The 18,493-nt window shown below is 41.2% G+C and overlaps 2 long non-coding RNA genes across 4 annotated transcripts in view; one reads left to right on the top strand and one right to left on the bottom strand.

Annotated features, from left to right (window-relative positions):
• LOC133208548 (uncharacterized) overlaps positions 1–18,493 on the top strand; it is a 76,369-nt gene that overhangs the window by 33,940 nt on the left and 23,936 nt on the right. The window contains exon 1 of one of the 3 annotated variants that reach the window (XR_009724433.1): positions 10,471–10,560. The exons of the other annotated variants lie outside the window; for them this stretch is intronic. This is a non-coding gene — a long non-coding RNA (uncharacterized LOC133208548). Of the gene's footprint in view, positions 1–10,470; positions 10,561–18,493 lie in introns of those variants that run through there. 3 annotated transcript variants of the gene reach the window in all.
• On the bottom strand, positions 3,444–10,111 carry LOC133208546 (uncharacterized). The gene is made up of 2 exons (XR_009724429.1): positions 9,694–10,111; positions 3,444–4,214 (listed from the first exon to the last, which is right to left on the bottom strand). It is a non-coding gene; the product is annotated as an uncharacterized LOC133208546 (long non-coding RNA).

Here is an 18,493-nt window from a genome sequence, read left to right as displayed (position 1 = left end):
ATAATACGCCTTTTGGAAATCCTTTTTACTTAAAGCAAGTGTGTCTGTTTATCATAAGCAATGCTCAGGTTGTTTTAGGAAAACTTACTACAAGTCTTAGGTATGCAGATATTGAAGCAAGGTTTTCTCCAATCTACCATAAAAAGCTAATGTTGTCTTTAAATGACAGATAGAATGGAATTCTAATATATGTGGGAATTTGAGAAACCAAACATTGAGCATACTACAAAACCCCCTTGGAACAAGACACGAGGCAAATGTAGGTATTCCTTGTGCAAATTTCAAAAGGCATCTTAGACAGTTGCAGTAAGACAGAGTTGAGAATTGCTAGTGTCAAGCCCTGAAATGTCATGAGTTTGTCTTTAAAAAAATCAACTTGTTTACTTTTATTTTGCCTTTTGACATCCTCTCCCCTCCCCTCTCCTCCTCTATAAAACTAGATTACTCCAGAAAAGAGGCCTTTAAGAGAAACATCAAATACTATGAGATTCATAATATAGTTGTAGGAGCTGGCAGCGTAAAAGGAGGGGGTATTTGCAAAGGCTCCCTAGACAGCAGTGAATAGAGAGTGGGCCACCAGAGCGGTAAAATTAGGCTTCTGTTCTGGATCACCTTATTCTCCATTGGAGTCACTTCTCCACTGCCTGTGGAAAGAAATACTCTCTCAACAGGCTGAAGTTAGCTTCTGTGACTAGCTCTTCAAGCGAACATGAAGAGAGGCTTTTTAATATGAGGAGCTTCGCTTCTAATCCCACGTGCCTGTAGTGATCTCAAAATACACAAGGGCTGTAATTCTGCCCTGAATTAGATACAGTGGTCCAGCCTACCAGAGAGCTAACACATGTGCATATATCCATACTGAATAGTTGCTGCTGGATACCTGCCTGAACTTGAGAAATGGGTGATAAACAGGTTTGTGACAGACCGTTTGATACGCTGTGACGCTAATAGCTTGAAAGAATGCTCAGTAGGTAGAGAACCGCTGTGCAGAATTAGTCAGTCACCAATATGCTCACAGCACCGTACTAGTAGTAGGCTGCGAATTTGAGCCAGACGGTTGGTGTGCTCTCCTGTAGGCATCCAGACAAGCCTGTACTGAGATGACATTTGCTTCACTACAGATATGTCACGGATCATTTTTCACAGCCCTGTTGAAGTGGCTTATTTATTATCATCTGTTCTGGTGTTATATCCTGGACATGGGAGAACTGTTTACTGTGCCACAGTGCCAGGAATTCCTGGTTACTGTGCAATCTGACTCCAGGAAAAGGCTTAGGATAGGGCTCAATGCTTTCCTCAAGGCTGCCGCTACCAAAGCAGGGCGCTCTGGATTGAACTGATGAGGCAAATCCCAGGAGTTACAGCAGAAGTTAGTGGTTTGATGTTTAAGTAAGTGACCTCTAAGTGAACAGGTACTGGGTTGGTCACCATTCCACTTGCCCCAGCTTTAGAAATCAAATGCAAAATTGTGGCCAGCAGAACAACTTGACCTTGGATGTAGGCAGCTCTGCTGTTAGACCACTTGAGATTTGTTGAAGTCACGTTATCCAGAATAGTGATTCTCAGCTACACTCTAATGGTGTGCAAAGCTATGCTGCCTTAGAAGGTTGGTGAGTGATGCAAGGCAGTGTGGTAGCCCAGAGTGTATTCAGAAAGCTAACAGTGATCCATGAACAAAATGCCAGGGAATTTCTGCCATTACTGGCCTAGAGGATGAGAAGTTTTTAGTGTTACTTTTTACAGGGAAAGGGGTTAATGAGTTTAAGGAATGGCAACAGGACCTGGCTGTTGAGTTTTCTAGACTTACTGTATTATTCTTACATTTGTCTTTCCTTGCCCTGTGTTAAAATGACATTCACAACCCTTGAATATTGTAAAACCATGTTTCTGGGAAAGTCACTCAACTTTCTCTGGGTCTGCTTGTCTGATTTGATTTGTGTTGCTATGCTAGAATAGTATTTCCCCAAATCTCTATCAGTATGATCAATTAAGTTATCAGCAAAAATCTGTCATCCAAGATGACTCTTTGTTGTTAATTAGGAAGGAAGTGGAGTGATCTCCATTGAAACTAAGCTACTGCAAATGTCAGTTACTATGGGTAAAAGCGCAGTACTGTGTGCTTCAGAAAATAAAGCTTGATCTACTGCAGAACACTTGCATTCAGTGCATAGGTTTTAAAGAGACCCAGCATAAGAACCATAGAACGGTTTGGATTGAAAGGGACCCTAAAAATCATCTAGTTCCAAGCCCAATACCATTGGCAGGGACACCAGACCAGGTTGCTCAAAACCCCATCCAAGAATATGTTTGTTTTTAGTGGTCGTTTGTACAAAGGTAAGACGAGAAGATTCCAAACAATAGTGTGGCCCCATTGTGCCAGGTCTTGTGCAAACACATGCTGATCACTGCCAGAATTTGTGATTGAAACAGCAGGAAACAGCAGTTGTCTTTTCTCTAGTCTGCAGCTAGGAGATAGGGTAGGTGGGTTGCCTGAGTTTACATGGAAGGGCACTGGTCCCTGTTTTTCTTAAGCCCAGAGCTTTAGGCATTTCCCGCTTCTGTCATGCCCACTACAGCCCAGGACTGGAACAATACAGGCTGGGACATATTGGGGAGGAAGCCTCTGTGACTTAGGTGCTGGCTTCCAGCTGGTGAAATGAAGGGCCAGCAATCTACTTGATTAAGGATAGAAGGTGGGTGGCCTGCCAGGGGATTTTTGTTTACATAGGAACCCTTAGGTCAAACAAAAAGAGGGTGCTGGTTTGCCCCAGCAGCTAAGCCCAGTCTTGCTAGGGTAGCTGCTAGAGGAACAACAGCACAAGTTCCCCAGTACAAAATTAGGAGGAGCTGCATATCTAGGGCTGACTTCCCTGCTTTCCCCAGGAGATGTTAATGCTGTCCTGAACAGAAAGTTGGCTTTCGGGGCAAGAGGAGGTTTTGTCTAAACAGCAGCCACTGAGGAGAGGCCAGTAAGGTGCTTTTTTTGTTTTGTTTTCCTTGAACATGAAGCTACATCTTGTTCCTTCATTGGAAACAACAGAGGTTTTCTTGTCAGAGCAGTCAATGATGGGGTAAGAGCAAGAATTCGAGTAGTTAGCTAGAATAAATGATCTGGGGCTTGAAGCAATGGAGTGGTATAAAGTGTTAAAAAATGGGCTGAAGACAGCTATTTGAAGAAGTGTTGTCACATACTGAGAAATTTGTTTTGCCAGCTAGTTGAAATCCAAATATTAAAGTTAAGGGTTTTTTTTTCTTTTAAGCAACTGTAGCATGAATGGAAAATTTATGGAAGATGTTGAGACTTTGTTCTTTCTAAAAAATGGAGCCTTGTTACTGAGCCAGGCATGAAAAGTGGCTAGAAAGAAAACTAAACCAAATTAATCTGTTCTAATCCAATAGAATACAAAAGTAGGCAGAAAACAATGATAGGAAAAAAAATGAACTCAGATTTATAATTATTTTATTGTAATGTAGCAGTAGTCAGTAACAAAGGAAGCTCATTTTGCTTTATTTTGTGATGTTTGAATTCGCAATGTCCTCTGAAAATAATGCACCTTAGGCAGCAGAGTACAGGGTTTTCCAGAATGTGTGTAAGTATACTTATTTCTTATGTGCTACTAAAAAGGGAAAATTAAAATATGCCAACAGTACTCTGAATTCTAACCTCCTTTTTCAGGTGTTTAATTTGCCAAGCACAAGTGGGGAGTTGTTGGAAGATTTAATATTGCTGCCCCCATTATTTCTCATAAACATGCACTCTTACCTGATAAGTAAATAACTGCAATAGTTAGGTGGTGTATAAACATCAGTCCAGTTAGGTAGTTAGGATTATCCTCCACTATTACTGAAGTCAGCTGGTGAATCAGAGTAATTCTGGGCTCACAGCTATATAATCAGGAGCAAAATTTAGCCTGTCTTCTTAATGAAAAGTCGTTATGCATTAGGACAGACTGTATTAATTATTAATCTCTCTTTCCACATGATGTGACCAGTCTTTCTTGAACTCATGGTCTGTTCCAACCAAATTTGACAGTGGCTTGGGATTTATGAAGTGTCTGGGAAGTTCTCAAAAGCAGGTGGCCGAGTAGAAGTGAGAAGGTCTCCATGCTGCAGGATCCAGAACATGGAGCCTACCAGGTATCAGAGGGTCAGTGGTGGAAGGAAACACTGAGATGCAAGTGCTCATAAGATCTGCTGCTCACAGAGCTATTTTTCTGTAAAGAAGGCAAAAAACATGTATCAGTCCAGATAAATTCTGCTTCTACTCACGGTTCTAAATAATTTTGCATTTAAAAAATATGTACTGTTTTCTGTTTGAAAGAGAAATCCTAGGACTCTGCCCACACCAGTGCTACAGTTTTGTGTATGTTGGCATGCGCTCTCTACAATGGCAAGTCCCCACTCCTTGCCTTCCCTTTGCAGTACCTCCACCCTGGCTGCACCATGCCTCCTTTCCGAGCTCCAGCCTTCACCACCTTTCCAACCTCTTCTCCTTAGCTGGGCTCATTCTCCTGCAGGTTAGTGAGTTGAACCAGCATGCAGAGATAGGAGTGAACCTCACCTCCACACACACCCGCCACACCACCCCAGTGTCATGGAGTTTGTCCCCAGTGCCCAGCCATGGTAAAAAACTTGGGTGCTCACTCAGGTCCCTCTGCTGGCCTAGGAATGGGAAGCAGAAAAAGCCTATTTGGGATGTAGGAGGGTCTGGGTCTGCAGTCATGTCTCACAGTTTGAACAGGATCCAACTGAGCAGGAGCCTTGGGAGTGTTTTCTTCTCTACCCGCTCATCATTTTACAATTTCTAGAGCTACCGTGCTGCAGGAAACAAGGTAAAATCTGAATTGGTGGAAAACCTTTGGTTCCTTCGCTGGCCTTGGAAATGTTACAGGGATTAAATGAGGTACTAACAGCAGAAATGGCTACTGTACCAGCAGAAGCAATAAAAGGCACGAAAAAGTCATCTGGGTTTCTCTGAGCTCTGTGCCTCACAGCTTAAAAAGCATCTCAACGCTGGTTGTAAGATGCTGAAATAAGTAACAGTGCTATCTGCTGTGACCCTGCAGTGGTTCTCGTTTGATCGAGCAAAACCCAAATGCACACATTTTGTTATTTGTGTGATGCTTATGTGCACGGCTGTTGCCTTGGCAAACCAGAGAACACTTTGTTTAAATCTGTGACTTGTAGATTCAATGGTTTTAACTAATTTCATTTGTGCAGCAAGCTGCAGTACCTTTCTCTTGTATTCAGGGAGCAATATACTGCTCGTGGCTAATTTTAACATCTCTCTTCCTGTGCACAGAAAGCTAAAAGATTCTTCTTTCTTGGCAGAAACCAGCAGTGAGTTCAAATCCTATTAAACTTGAGTCAGTAGGGTGATTTCTATTGCAATGGGAGAAGCATTCAGAGGAAACAATTGTACCAAGCCCACACCTAAGGCAGAGAAAAAGATTTATCTACTGAAAGACTGCAGCCTCATTTTCAAAAGTGCCTTAACCTCCTGGGTGTTCAGGAAACCTTGGACACCTATAAGTGAGGTTTTGTCATGCGGAGCTCATTAATAGCTTTGGGGCTGCCCAGGGAGGTTGTGGAATCTCCTTCTTTGGAGACATTCAAGACCCGCCTGGACACGTTCCTGTGTAACCTTATCTAGGTGTTCCTGCTCCGGCAGGGGGATTGGACTAGATGATCTTTTGAGGTCCCTTCCAATCTCTAACATACTGTGATACTGTGATACTGTGATGAAATGAAGCCTAGAGCTGCCATTCAGCCCTTCAGCCTTACACATAGGGATACCAAATCCAAGGTCCAAGTACCAGATATGCTGTCTATACCCTCCCACTGTCTTTCTTGGGGGTCCCAGGGGTCTGCCAGTGTCACGTAATGGGAACTGGCTTGGTCCTAGTGACCCAGACACAGCAAGTGGCTTGTCCTGTGGCACCAGCCTTACCACCCACTTTCCCACCCATCCTGCCATCTTTCCAAGAGGGTGCTCACCACTGTCAGAAAATCAGCAGTATTAACTGTGAGGGCATTTTAAGTGAACACCTGGCTTCACCAAGGCAGGTTTTTGGATGAGGTACACTGACAGTACCAAGATCAGCCACCACTGCTGAAACTCATGTACTTTGTCTTTGATCTCCATCATTAGTTCTAAGCAAGGTTGTTCTCACAGTCCTGCCTCAAAGCTTTGTTTACTTCACAGGGCATGGAAGCATGTTGCAAATTAATATTGATGGAAATATGAGGAGAAAAGTGTACAAGTTCTCGTGTCATATCTGTTTGCTCTGGTGCTACGCCGAGTCTCACTTTTCCCTGTTTCTGTTGTGTAATGGTATTCCATGTCCTCTTGCTCTGTTTTTTCTTGTTGGTCCACCTTTGCTAAACATGCATATTAATTCAATCAACAAGTAAACCATTAAATGAGGAATCCTGCAGTTTAAATATGAAACTGATTCATGCAGGAAGTGGGTTTTTCTTCTTTGTTTTAATGAAAACAGTCTCAGCAGCTCACAGACACAAAAAAACCCACACATGGAAAATGTGCATAAGCTCTTTGTGCTTCAGCTTTGAAGAAAATGTTTATGTTGTACCATGGTTAATACAAATTAAATTATTGTTAAATCCCCAAATGATTTTCTGTTGTTTGAAGATGGGATAGGCCCATGCCTTTCTTTATTTGTAGGAATAAGCAGAAAGCAGAAAATGATCTTGCTGAAATGATTTGTTGCTTTGGTTTACAACCATGAAAGGGAATGGCATTTTCAGAGCTCTGTGTGTGCCTGTATGTGGGCAGTTCACATTTCTATGGTTAGGATGTAAGATTATTCCTAGAAAAAAAATATGGAACTATCTTCTATCATACTTTAAATACTCATCAGAAGTTTGATCCCAGCACTAACCAGTCAGGCTTTGCTGTCATTCATATATGAAATAAGTGGCTAAATGTGTGCAGGCAATAAAGTTCCATCTTCCAAAACCTCATCCTCGTAGGCATACTTCAGTATTTTTTCTGTTCTTTTCCCTAAAGTGTTTAAAATTTACATTGAATTTCTGAATGAACAGAATATGAATGATACACAATTTAGTTTAAGTATAGTCTACCTATATTCCCTCTGAAACTACCAGTCTTGCTTAAACGAATAGCAGTTTCCAGATTTAAAACATTGACAGAGGTTAGAACATTAATATACCATTTTTCCCTTTTACTTTGTGACTCCCAGATTCTGTTGTGCTTTCTGGGAGGCTAGGTAAAATTACATTTTTAAATTTAAAAGTTCAAGTACAATTTATTTGAGCTGACAGGTACCTGATCAGGAGATGGATACCATTTCTAAGTGCTATTTTCATCATCATCTTTGTAGCTATAGGTTCACCCGTGGCTTTGGAAAACAAGGTTTTAACAGCGGTCTCAAGATTACAAAAAAAAAAAAATGAGGAAAGGGGAATCTACTCTCCTTCTTCTTCCTACCTCTACAGTCCATCTGCAGTGGGCTAGAAGAAATTATTGCTAATAAAGGAAATTATACCAAGTGCTTTTGCACTGATAGGGTGTCTAGAGGTCAAGCTGAGGGTCCAGGTCACTTTTAGCTAAATTAAAGAAAGAATGAAAACAAGAATTCCTCCTCTGTATAAAACTATATAGTACTTTACCAAAGGTAAAAGCAAATTGTGCCACTATCCTGACTTGTAGCCAGAGACCCTTAAACATCTACAAGTCAGGGCAATTGGGTAAGCTTTGTAGCATGACCTGCAGGGTCTTTGGGACCAGCACGGAGTATTCTAAAATACTTACAGTCTCTGTAAACACTTCTTCATCCTTTACTTTGTAGCATTTTCCCAATCAAAAACTCGAAGTCACAAGCCTTTCTTCTCTCTACTAAAATTATCTGGGTTTTTTGTGTGTATTATAAACTTTATTTGGTTATTGTTCGTGACTTCTGGCTTTTTTTTTTTCTCTGCAAGCACGAACAATCAAAATTTCTTGTCAATAAGATCACGAAGTTTTCCCAGGAGTGTGATAACTTATGATCTTAAGAAAATTCAGACTTTTTCAAAATTTCTATTTCACAAGACAACCGACTCTTTAAACTCTTTAGACTCTTCTGTTGTCATTAAAACCTCATCTAAAATGTCAGAAAAAATATCTAAAATTCAATTGGTATTTGGTAAATATTTCCTATAGTAATTGAGATTTTTAAAGGAAAAAAAAAAAAAGAAAAAAGCCATACCATTCTAAGCATGCAAGATTTTATGGCACAGTAACTTGAGAAATTAAGTTAATGTTCATAGTAATAGGAGAAGTTTAAAATCAGTAACTAAGGGGTGAACATACAGGCTAGGCAATTCCATGGAAAATACTGAAGGCTTACTATTTCAGTTCTATATTAAGTGTTGTACCTGTGGGACTAGGAGACTGCAGGTCACAAGGGATAGTGAATCCAGCCCTTGCTTCTAAAGAGGACTTGTGATTCTCAGAAAAGATGTGCTTTTGTCTGAAAGAAGCCTTGGCATCTGCATGATGTACTGGAATGTGTTGCCTTACTTGCAAACCTGGAATTGTGTGCTATGTTCAAGATTTTATTTCGGGGTTTTTTTCCATTTTAGTTTTCTAGAGGTTTAAATTTGCTTTTATGTGTCTACTTAAAAGTGCATTGAAAATAACCTCATATACCTTTTTTACATGCATATCATCTCCTTCAGCATTTAAGGAAACTTCAGTGTTCCTGTTAGGTGTGACTGTTTTCTGTTTTCTTCTTGTTTTTCTGGACTTGAGTAGTCTTTTCTTAAATGAGAATGTTGTTTTGATTTCTTTTGTTTTCATTTCTTTTTTTTCCCTCTCTGTCTATACCCTCCCATGAAATTCAACTAGCAGAACCAAGATTTTTGTCTCTTTAATCATACATTGTCAACAATGACAAGAGGTGTAATTAGCTTCATAACTAGACTCTATCATGAATCACAATCTCTCAGATGTTTAATTCCACTGGCTGTGAGTCCAGCCAGCTACCCATAATAGCCAAGTACAAAATCTCAAATGAGACTGACTTGTGAAAAAGTGTTAGTCTGCTGTTTAGGTTTTAAATAGTCAATTTTATCTTTAGGTGAGTTAAATGCAAAGATTCAGTCCCTCTAAAATCATCACATTTGCAAGTAGCAGCCTCAGATTTCAATAGGGAAGAATTTTTATTTTTTAAACTTGTTTGGGGTAAATTCTTATTCTGTGCAAGGTTAAAAGTGCTGCCACTTACACAGGAAGGAAGCATGAGAGAATACAGCTTATGGATTTGTCAGAACAAGGCTGAGTGGATTGGGTAAAGCCTAATGAATTAAACAGGCTTTTGAAAAATCACTGGTATTTTAAACAGCAACTTTGGATTTGGTCATTCACTCCAAAGACTTAAAGTGTTGCGGTAGGCCACTGCTGGAGGCTCTAGCTGTTAAGAATAAGGCTCAAATCTTGGTGCCATGGAAATGAGCAACAAAAGTCCCACAGATCTCAGGAAGGGGCCAAGATTTAACCCAGAATCCAGCTTTTTTCCCTTTCCAAAGCAGACACTAAAATGCAAAACAATTGTAGGAGAGAGTGAAGGAGAGGAGAGAATTTTCCAGGCAAACAGGCATTAATCAAACAAGCCATTTTATAAAAAAAAAGAAAAAAAGAAGAAGACATAATAATGAGGGCTTACTCACAGTTAAGGGAATTTTTATGTCCCAGGGTTTTTCCAGTTTTGCCAGATGCTAAGTCGAAAACAAGGCAGGAGAATGAAGGAGAAGGCCATAGAAAGAAATATCTTGGCTACTCCTACACTGTGCAGAGAATTAAGCCTCTCAATTCTTGAGCTAGTTTTTAAGTATTATATGTCCAAAGGGGAACAGCAGAAAGAAGCACAGAATTGTACTGTAAGTATAAGTGGACCCAGATCAACAGGAAGCTTGCTATAATTCTGACAAGCTTTAATTTGCCAAAACCTTGTTTGTGCTGCAGTAGTTTCTCTGTATCCCCACAGTGCAGATGTCTTCAGGAGTGGGAGGAATGCTCCTCCCATTCCAGTTTCCTAGAAATGGATGAAAGCTTAAAGATTTCTACACGCAGCATTTCTTTTCCCCACCAGCACTCATTCTCAATTGAAAATTTTCATTTCCCTTTGCAGAAGTCTTTTACGGTTCTTGCCACTGGGGGCAATCTAATACAGATATTGAGGTGACCGGTGCTGCTTCTGCTTTGCAACCACAGTCCTGTGGAGTTCGTTATAGTTCAACCATGTAACTTGAAAGACATGATACAGTAAGGCCAGACAAAAAACACGTCTACTGTGTTTCACTAGAAAATGAGGCGTTATTTATCTCTGAGTAAAAAGGACAGATGATAGCACCTTGAAGATTTAAATTGATCCAAGTATATAATGCTAAAGATCCTAAATGGTTTCAAATTGCGGAAGATTATCTTGTAATTTGTATATATTGCTTCTGTAGGCTGCTGAGGAAGCTAATTGCGATACATCCTGTGGTTAAGTTATCATCTTTCTCAATGACTGAAGATCGTAATTTTATCTTTAGGTGAGTTAAATGCTACCCATCTGTTACGTTCATTTGTATGCTGGTGCAGTGCTGACAAGCCTCCTGTTGTTCATGGTACAATTTGTGTCATCCAACCAGGTTAGTGGAAGATTCACCTCTATGAAACTACTATATAGGAAACAAGCTTAGCCCCAAGTGAGCAGCTCTTCTTTATTTTCCTTTTTTTCATCTTTGAGTGTGGCCAGTTAGTATCAGCTGAGGCTGGAAACAGGAGGCTCTTGGGCTTTGCTCATGTAGATTCTGGCTGACCTGACTGCACACTTACAAATAACAAACTAAGCAGTATCAAAGCAGGTACTTATTAACTGCACAGCTGTAGTGGAGATGAGATATCCCTGTGGTGCTGGGGAAAGCTGCTTATTTTGTTGTACAGCATTTGCCTTGCTGCACCACAGCTCCATGGTAAGACCAGCCTACACAGGATGACTGCTGAGAAAACGGGATTGCTGCTTGCCCTGGGTTGCCCTCACTGGAGCACTGGTACCTGCAGGAGCAGTCGCATGCACCGACTTCTTTAACTGGCATATCAAATACAGATCAGAGAGACTGCTAGGGAAGCTTTTCTTGCTTCCTTAATTAAAAGGAAGGATTTCTTAATTGCCAACCGATTTTATTTTTTTTAATACAATCAGTGTGAAAAAGGAGGGCCCTTTGAAAGACCATGCCAATTCTGCATATGTAGCGTCCTGTTGGATAGTTTGGGACTGATGGTAGAGGGCAACAGGCTCTAGTGCTACCTTGTTCTCCTTTTGATATTCTCTCATAGCTCTTTTCTAGCACAAATTTGGATCTCTTGCATATGAGACCATATTCTTAGCTTGCTAAAGTGAAAAGTGTTGTTGGGATTGACAAAAGGAAGATGAGCATAACTACAAAGAGATGGTAGAAGCAGATGTAGTCTAACAATGTTAAAAAAGCATATAGGTCTGCAAAAAAACCCAAACCTAACAACAAACCACAAACAAACCCCATCACAAACAAAAGAATAATCTGGATGTGTATGGTTGATTTTCTAAGTGCTCACATTTTAGTGCTGTATTTCTGACTGGCCCAAATGAGACAACAAGGCAATTCTGGGAAGAGTGCTCTGCAATAAGGAATGAAGTCCAAGGGGAAAATGAGGTAAAAAGGAGAAAGCATCTTCTCAATCTTGTGTGCAGAATCTGCTTAAGTGGAAGTGAGACCAAACCCCCACATCTAAGTATAGCCTCCAAAATTCTTGAGGAGTATTTAGTTTGGGTTTAGGCCTAACTTCAGGTTGGATGAAACTCCAGGTTGTCTCCCAAAATTTGTCACTATTCGTGCTAATTAAAGGATAGATGTTAGGGCTTGTCTGTATTCAGCAACAGAGGATGAAGCGAAGGAAACTCTTCTTGATGCTCTCCTTAAAGGCAATAATGAGATCTGATGTCAACACGCTCAAGCAAATGCTGAATTTGGAGACTAGGGCAGGAACATTGCTAGGCTTCAAGTTGTGGCAATTATGCTGCGTAAAAGGCATTTTCCAGGGGAGGTGGCCAGATATTTGAGCTGCTGGGTGATGAGGTGTGAAGATGGATATGTGATAAGAAGAGGGGAGATGAGGAAGAGGTGTTAATTCTTGGCAGAGATACTGGCTGGGCATGGCAGTGCTGTTGGACAATTTGTGGATGGGAGTCATGAACCATTTTAGGAGGAAACTTGTCAGGTAAAAAAGCTGTTAACATATTTCTGAGCCTCTACATAGATTTGGAAGTTTTCTGAATGTCGATGGTACAACAGCTCTTGATTTTTAAACATTGAAACATGAGACTGTGTTACCGTCTGCTAATGTTCTTTATGCTAAGTAACCTTTAAAAATAACTAACCTTTACAAATAAGTATGCTAACATCTGTGGGAATGGCAGCTTCCCACACTGGCCAGGTCTCCAGGCAGGGGGAGGGAAGCATGGGAGACTGTTGGTCCTCACAGATGGGGCTTTGGTTAATGTATACGGGTGACCCTGACTGAGGTAAATTGGTTTGACTAAAACTTTGGAAGCTACTTCTGAAATCCAAGTGTCAAGGTTGATTCTGTAAATTGTGAGGTCATAAATGTAAAAACAGAAGTGAGCTATTTCTCAGATGTGTCCTAGCAGCATTCACATCCTGGGCTTGAAACAGATTTCTAACCAGTTGGAAAGGCTGAACAAGCTCATGCATGCCATGAGCTCTCTTTGGCCTAGTAATCTGTACAGTGTTTTCCTATGCACATAGCATGGTGGCTACCCCAAGAAGTGACTGGAAGCTCCTGTGATACTTAAATCAAAGGGTCCAAACACTTTACCAACATGGGAGATCAGGTAATAAAATTATGGGTATATCTCTGAAACTGTTTGCGTAGTGTTTGCAAAGGCTTGAGTGAAGCCTTGGTGTACAGTGTAGTGGAGTGGCAGGAAGTTGGAACTTTTCAGCTTTAGAATGCAAACACTTTTGACATGGCCTTCTTGCGTCCTCACCATAGTGAGGAGCAGGTTATTAGCTGCCCTTTTGGCTGCGCTGTGCCGTTTGTGTTGCGACATGCCTGGGTGGTAGTTGGAGGGGAAGGAAGCAGAGCGCCGTGTCTCTGACTTTGCACCACATGTTTCAGAGCGCGGTCGTTCACTCTCACATTTTACAAAATCAATTTCCATTCTGTCATGGTATTTCACACATTCGCGTTCTGAATAAGTTAGAGAATATTCTACAACTTACAAAAATAACTTTAGTTTTAATTTTTCCTGTTACATGAAGAAACCTATCCATACTTTATCTGTTACAGATGGAAAAACTACATATGGAGAAGTCAGATCTATTAATTAGTTTATAGGCACAAAGTCCCCTAAAGAGTGCCACAGATCCATGTGTTATTCTTAAGAGCTGTCTGAAGTACTTGCACTGAATAATTTATTTCAATTTAGCCCTGTTTCTGCTGTTAATTATCCAAGATCAGACTTTGCTTTTTGGGATTTTTTTTTTTACCATTCTCCCCATTTACCTAAATTCACTGATATGCTCTCTGAATATATTTCAGCCTACTGAGGTATGCAAACCATCAGCACTCATTGAGCTTTGTTGTCTTTAAGGCATGATAGGATGATTACTAACTTATGCTGTTTTTAATCCTTCAGTCATTATTTAAATCCTAGGAGAATGAAGAAAGGGGGAGGAAAGTAGGAGAATGGGAAAGTCATCCACATGGGAACCCTGAACAGTATTTCTTTTTATTTTGTCTTTGAGGACTGTTTCAGGGCCTTAGCTAAGAATCTGTCTCTCTTGTGCTAGGAAAAGAGGGCTGAACAGCATCTTCCAAGTGTTGTGTAGCTCTTTCATGTTGAGAGGTTTAGGGCCAGTCAGGTAGCACCACATGGTGAGGCCAGGGAGTACTGATTTCCATGCTTAGTCCTACTGACTTTTCCCTTGACTGAGCAACTTCAGACTCCACTGTGGGATACTCTCAGCAAGTGAGACAAGAAGGGCCAGGCCAATAGGCTGGGAAAGAACTGGGCAAACAGGGGTGAGGTAGAAGAGTGGCAGCAGTCCTAGAGTTGTCTTTTTCATTGTGCATTATTTTACATGTGAGGATTTAGTTGGCTTGTTTTATAAAATAAAACCAGCAAAATGTATGGACTATTTAAACCTTTGTACAACTATGCAGCGGGGCAATGTAATCTGCACCCTTGTTGAATTACTGTAAATTTTGCTTGCTAAATTAGAATTATTTACTTTCTCTATGGAAGAATGCCTTTTCAGCAGTTTTGATGCATCTGCTATTGTATAGTGTAGCTGTAGCAGTACTTATGGAAAAAGCTATGCAGAAAAACTAAATCAAACTCTACTGAAATCCATGGTTCCTTACCACTGTATGTTTTGTTTTTCTAACATTACCCTGTGAAATATTGCCACCCTTGTATTAGGCAATGTACACACTGATGGGCACTCACCATCCCAGACCTGATGAGGACCTGGAGGCACCTGGGGGTAAGAGATATTTGCTGTCATTCTCAAGTGCAAGCTGAAGTGACTGATGGGATTGTCAGGAGCACTGGTTGTGGCTTTAGCTATCAGAATACCTTTAAAAATCTGTCTCTGATCCTAGATAGACAAGAAAAGCAAAGAGAACCAGAGAAAACTGTCCATAACTGTCTTTCCCAGAGGGCCTCAAATGCCTAAGTGGCTTTCTCAGAATTAGATAGAGAATCTGAAGCAGTCCTGGACTTTGAACCCAAATCTCCTGGTATGTTGCCATAAACACATAACAGAAATACTTTTGGATAGTGAATGGGGAAAAGGGTCAAATTTTCAAAGTAATTCACAGCTGTGTGTGAGAAAATATTTGCAGACACATCCTCTTACTCATTCCTCTCTGTCAGTTAGTATTCTGTGTTACATTTGGGACTCAGTAATATCTGAAAGATTTATTTAGCTATACATGATTTATTTATTTAGGTAACTCCCTCTGCTACTATTTATGTAGTTGTGCATTTTCATATTGCAGTAAGTCAGTGACATGCAACATGTTGATGCACAACTGGAATGTAAGCAAAAAACAATGTGGTGAGCCCCAATCTTGTTGATTAGGTCAGGCTTTAATTAAGTTTTCTGTATGTCTTCATATCTCTTGCTGGATGTTATGGCGGGCAGCAGGCTCTTAATATTGCCACAATCTGGCACTGGGGCTTCTGGGTAACTTCCAGTCCTTGTACACAAAGACTGCGTTGATAGAATTGTGATAAGAGCTCAGGGGGAGATAAGGTCTATGTTTTGGCCCAGTGGCTTGACCTTGCTCTTGTTGAGCCAACAGCAAGAGTCCTACTGATTTCAAAGTGATTGGGCCACGTTAATACATTTTCATTCTTGAAAGCTGCTTGCAGGCAGATGGGAGGGACTGCTTGTGGTAATGCTCAGTGCAGTTTGTTGTTACACAGGTGCCTGTTCTTGCGAGAATCAGTCCTTCTTTTGGCAAGGCAGCTTTATGTATCTGTGTTTTGTGTGTGAATGCAATGTTTGTCAGGCACTTGTTTGGCAATCCTGGAGACAAGTTTTCTATACGCTGGGTGTCTGTCTTGGTAGTGCTAATTTACAAGCTACTTTGTGATGCTTGCTGTGTTATCGGAAAGCAGGTCCAAGACACTGGTGAGTGTTCACCAAGCCTGTTAATCCTGTCAGGCTGTAGCCACACAGTTGAGTTTGGTATTCTCATCACCTAAATTCCTAAATGTACTTCTAAGGCACATTCCCTTCTAACGCAAGCTGCCCAAACATCTGTGGCGAGACTAAGGAAAACATGGAGAAAAAGACCCGAAGATGAATATTTCAGCAGAAACGTGGGAAGAAATGCAATGTAGCTCACGCAAAACCTTCTGTAGTGTATGCCATAAATTAACACAATATAAATTTATACATATTTACACCACATAGACTAAAATATATAAATCCTCAATACTCAGCCTTCTGTAGTAGGTGTAAGCAAGCAGTCCATATGTTTAGCTGATTTCTGAGGAGCTCTAGGGAACAAAATGTATCTTTGTGGAACTTTTGATATTAAGGAGATTATAAACTAGGGTAATCAGTGAAGTTATCACACTGGGTTGTCTTTTGTGCGGGCTGAAAACAAGTAGCAGTCTCTAGGTTTGCTGTCTGAGGCTCTAATTCAGCCGGGTGCTAAAATACACATGTAACATGTAAGGGCATGAATAGTCCTATTGATGTTGAAGGCCTAAAAAGCAATCCATTGCTTGCTGGATTTTTCTGGCTTCAGGCTGCATGAGTCCATTTTCCTCTTGAATTTGTGTACTTTCATTGCAAATATAAGCTTGTAACATCTTACTACGTACTAGCTGTTTATGTTTCCATCATTTTACATTGGCCATTCTAGACCAGTAACACATGAGCCCATTTTTGTACAGCTGTGAGGTAGAGAATTGGGTTTCTAATATTTGTTATGTCTCTGCTGTTTTAAATAAGGAGACCTGGGTCAGGACAATCCCAGGCATAGCTACAGGCTGGGCAGAGAAGAGATTCAGAGCAGCCCTGCGGAGAAGGACTTGGGGGTGTTGGTTGATGAGAGACTTAACATGAGCTGGCTTCAGTGTGCGCTTGCAGCCCAGAAAGCCAACCGTATCCTGGGCCGCATCAAAAGGAGCATGACCATCAGGTTGAAGGAGGTGATCCTGCCCCTCTGCTCTGCTCTTGTGAGACCTCACCTGGAGTACTGTGTGCAGTTCTGGTGTCCTCAACATAAGAAGGACATGGAACTGTTGGAACAAGTCCAGAGGAGGGCAATGAGGATGATCAGGGGACTGGAGCACCTCCTATATGAAGACAGGCTGAGAAAGTTCAGCCTGGAGAAGAGAAGGCTGTGTGGAGACCTCATAGCAGCTTTCCAGTATCTGAAGGGGGCATATAGGAATACTGGGGAGGGACACTTCATTAGGGTCTGTAGTGATAGGACAAGGGGTAATGGATTAAAAAATGGATTAAAACTTGAACAGGGGAAGTTTAGATTGGTTATAAGGAAGAAGTTCTTTACTGTTAGGGTGGTGAGGCACTGGAATAGGTTGCCCAGGGAGGTGAATGCTCCATCCCTGGCAGTGTTCAAGGCCAGGTTGGACGAAGCCTTTGGTGACATGGTTTAGTGTGAGGTGTCCCTGCCCATGGCAGGGTGGTTGGAAGTAGATGATCTTAAGGTCCTTTCCAACCCTAACTATTCTATGATTCTATGATTATATATTTTTTTTCTTGTATGTTTAAGGTAAGAGACACAAAGTCCAAATGTCAGGATTCTCTTCCCAACTTTACCACTATACCATAGTTTCCAGGTATTATGGGGAATTGAATGATTCATGAGCAATCTTTTGTGATTTCTACATCTGAAATGTTGGGAAAAAATCCATTTCATAGAGGTGCTAATAGAAGGAAGATGAAGGAGAATGTAGGAAATGAAGGAGGATGGGGAGAAGAAAATGGAGAAATCATTTGTAAATTTTATGATGAGCTGTCCCAGCACATGTCCTTTACCATGGGGACAGTGGGGTTATTTGCAGCCTCTGATTTTTGGCATCTTCCTCATGCGGGCACTTATGATAGCCTAGATAGTCTGGTGCAGGAAAGATGACCTTCCAAAGTGCTGAGAGTGTTCCGGTGTTGCTCTAACAGCATATCCTCCACCTCACACCTACTTTCCAGCCATTAAAAAATGCCTCCAGAAGTGTTTTATCAAGGCCTGAAATCTCCAAGCCATACCATGGAGGTGATGCTCTAGAAAGACATGCTTAGTGTGCAAGGTATCAGCACAGAGGAGTGTAGTCAAGGCTTAGGGGGAACCAAGGTCTTTATGTATTTGTGATGACTGCGTCCTGATCTGTGGCTCTATTCCTGGGAGGAGAAACTCCTAGAAGAAATACAAGCAGATATCAGCAAAGCTTAGAGGAGGCTGGGGTCATGACAGCCACTGTATGGTGCTAGTTCAAATTTTTTTATATATCAAAAGCTGTGTGAATAAGGAAGGAGACAAAACCTGACCTGCTGGGCCATCCAGAAAGGCACTCCAGCATTTCCTGCAGCTGTGTGACTCCTTTGGCAGGTGGCAAACCTCAGGCTTCTCATCACTTGTGGCTCTCTGCAGTCAGGGATGATGACCAAAGAGCCAGATGTCCTTCTCAGTCACTTCAGTGATAGAGGCAAAGACCCAGTGAAGGGGATGCTCTTCATCGGACAGAGCTTCCTCCCTTGTCTTTCCTTCCAGGCCATGGAGAAGCCTACAAAAATGAGTGACCAACAAAGACTGCATTTCTAGCATACCATAGGAGTGCTGCTCTAGTGGGTGTCATCTCATTCTGATGGAGGATAGAGTAACTGGAAAGTAGCAAAGGAAAATGGGCTTTCGTGTGGATACTATTGTGAGGAGTACCTG

This window comes from Neopsephotus bourkii, unplaced genomic scaffold (genome assembly GCF_033783945.1).
Source record: "Neopsephotus bourkii isolate Nb327-2 ecotype Australia unplaced genomic scaffold, CSIRO-AGI_Nbou_v1 NB_272, whole genome shotgun sequence".
Classification (NCBI taxonomy): domain Eukaryota; kingdom Metazoa; phylum Chordata; class Aves; order Psittaciformes; family Psittacidae; genus Neopsephotus; species Neopsephotus bourkii.
This window is presented reverse-complemented; position numbering and strand designations above follow the sequence as displayed.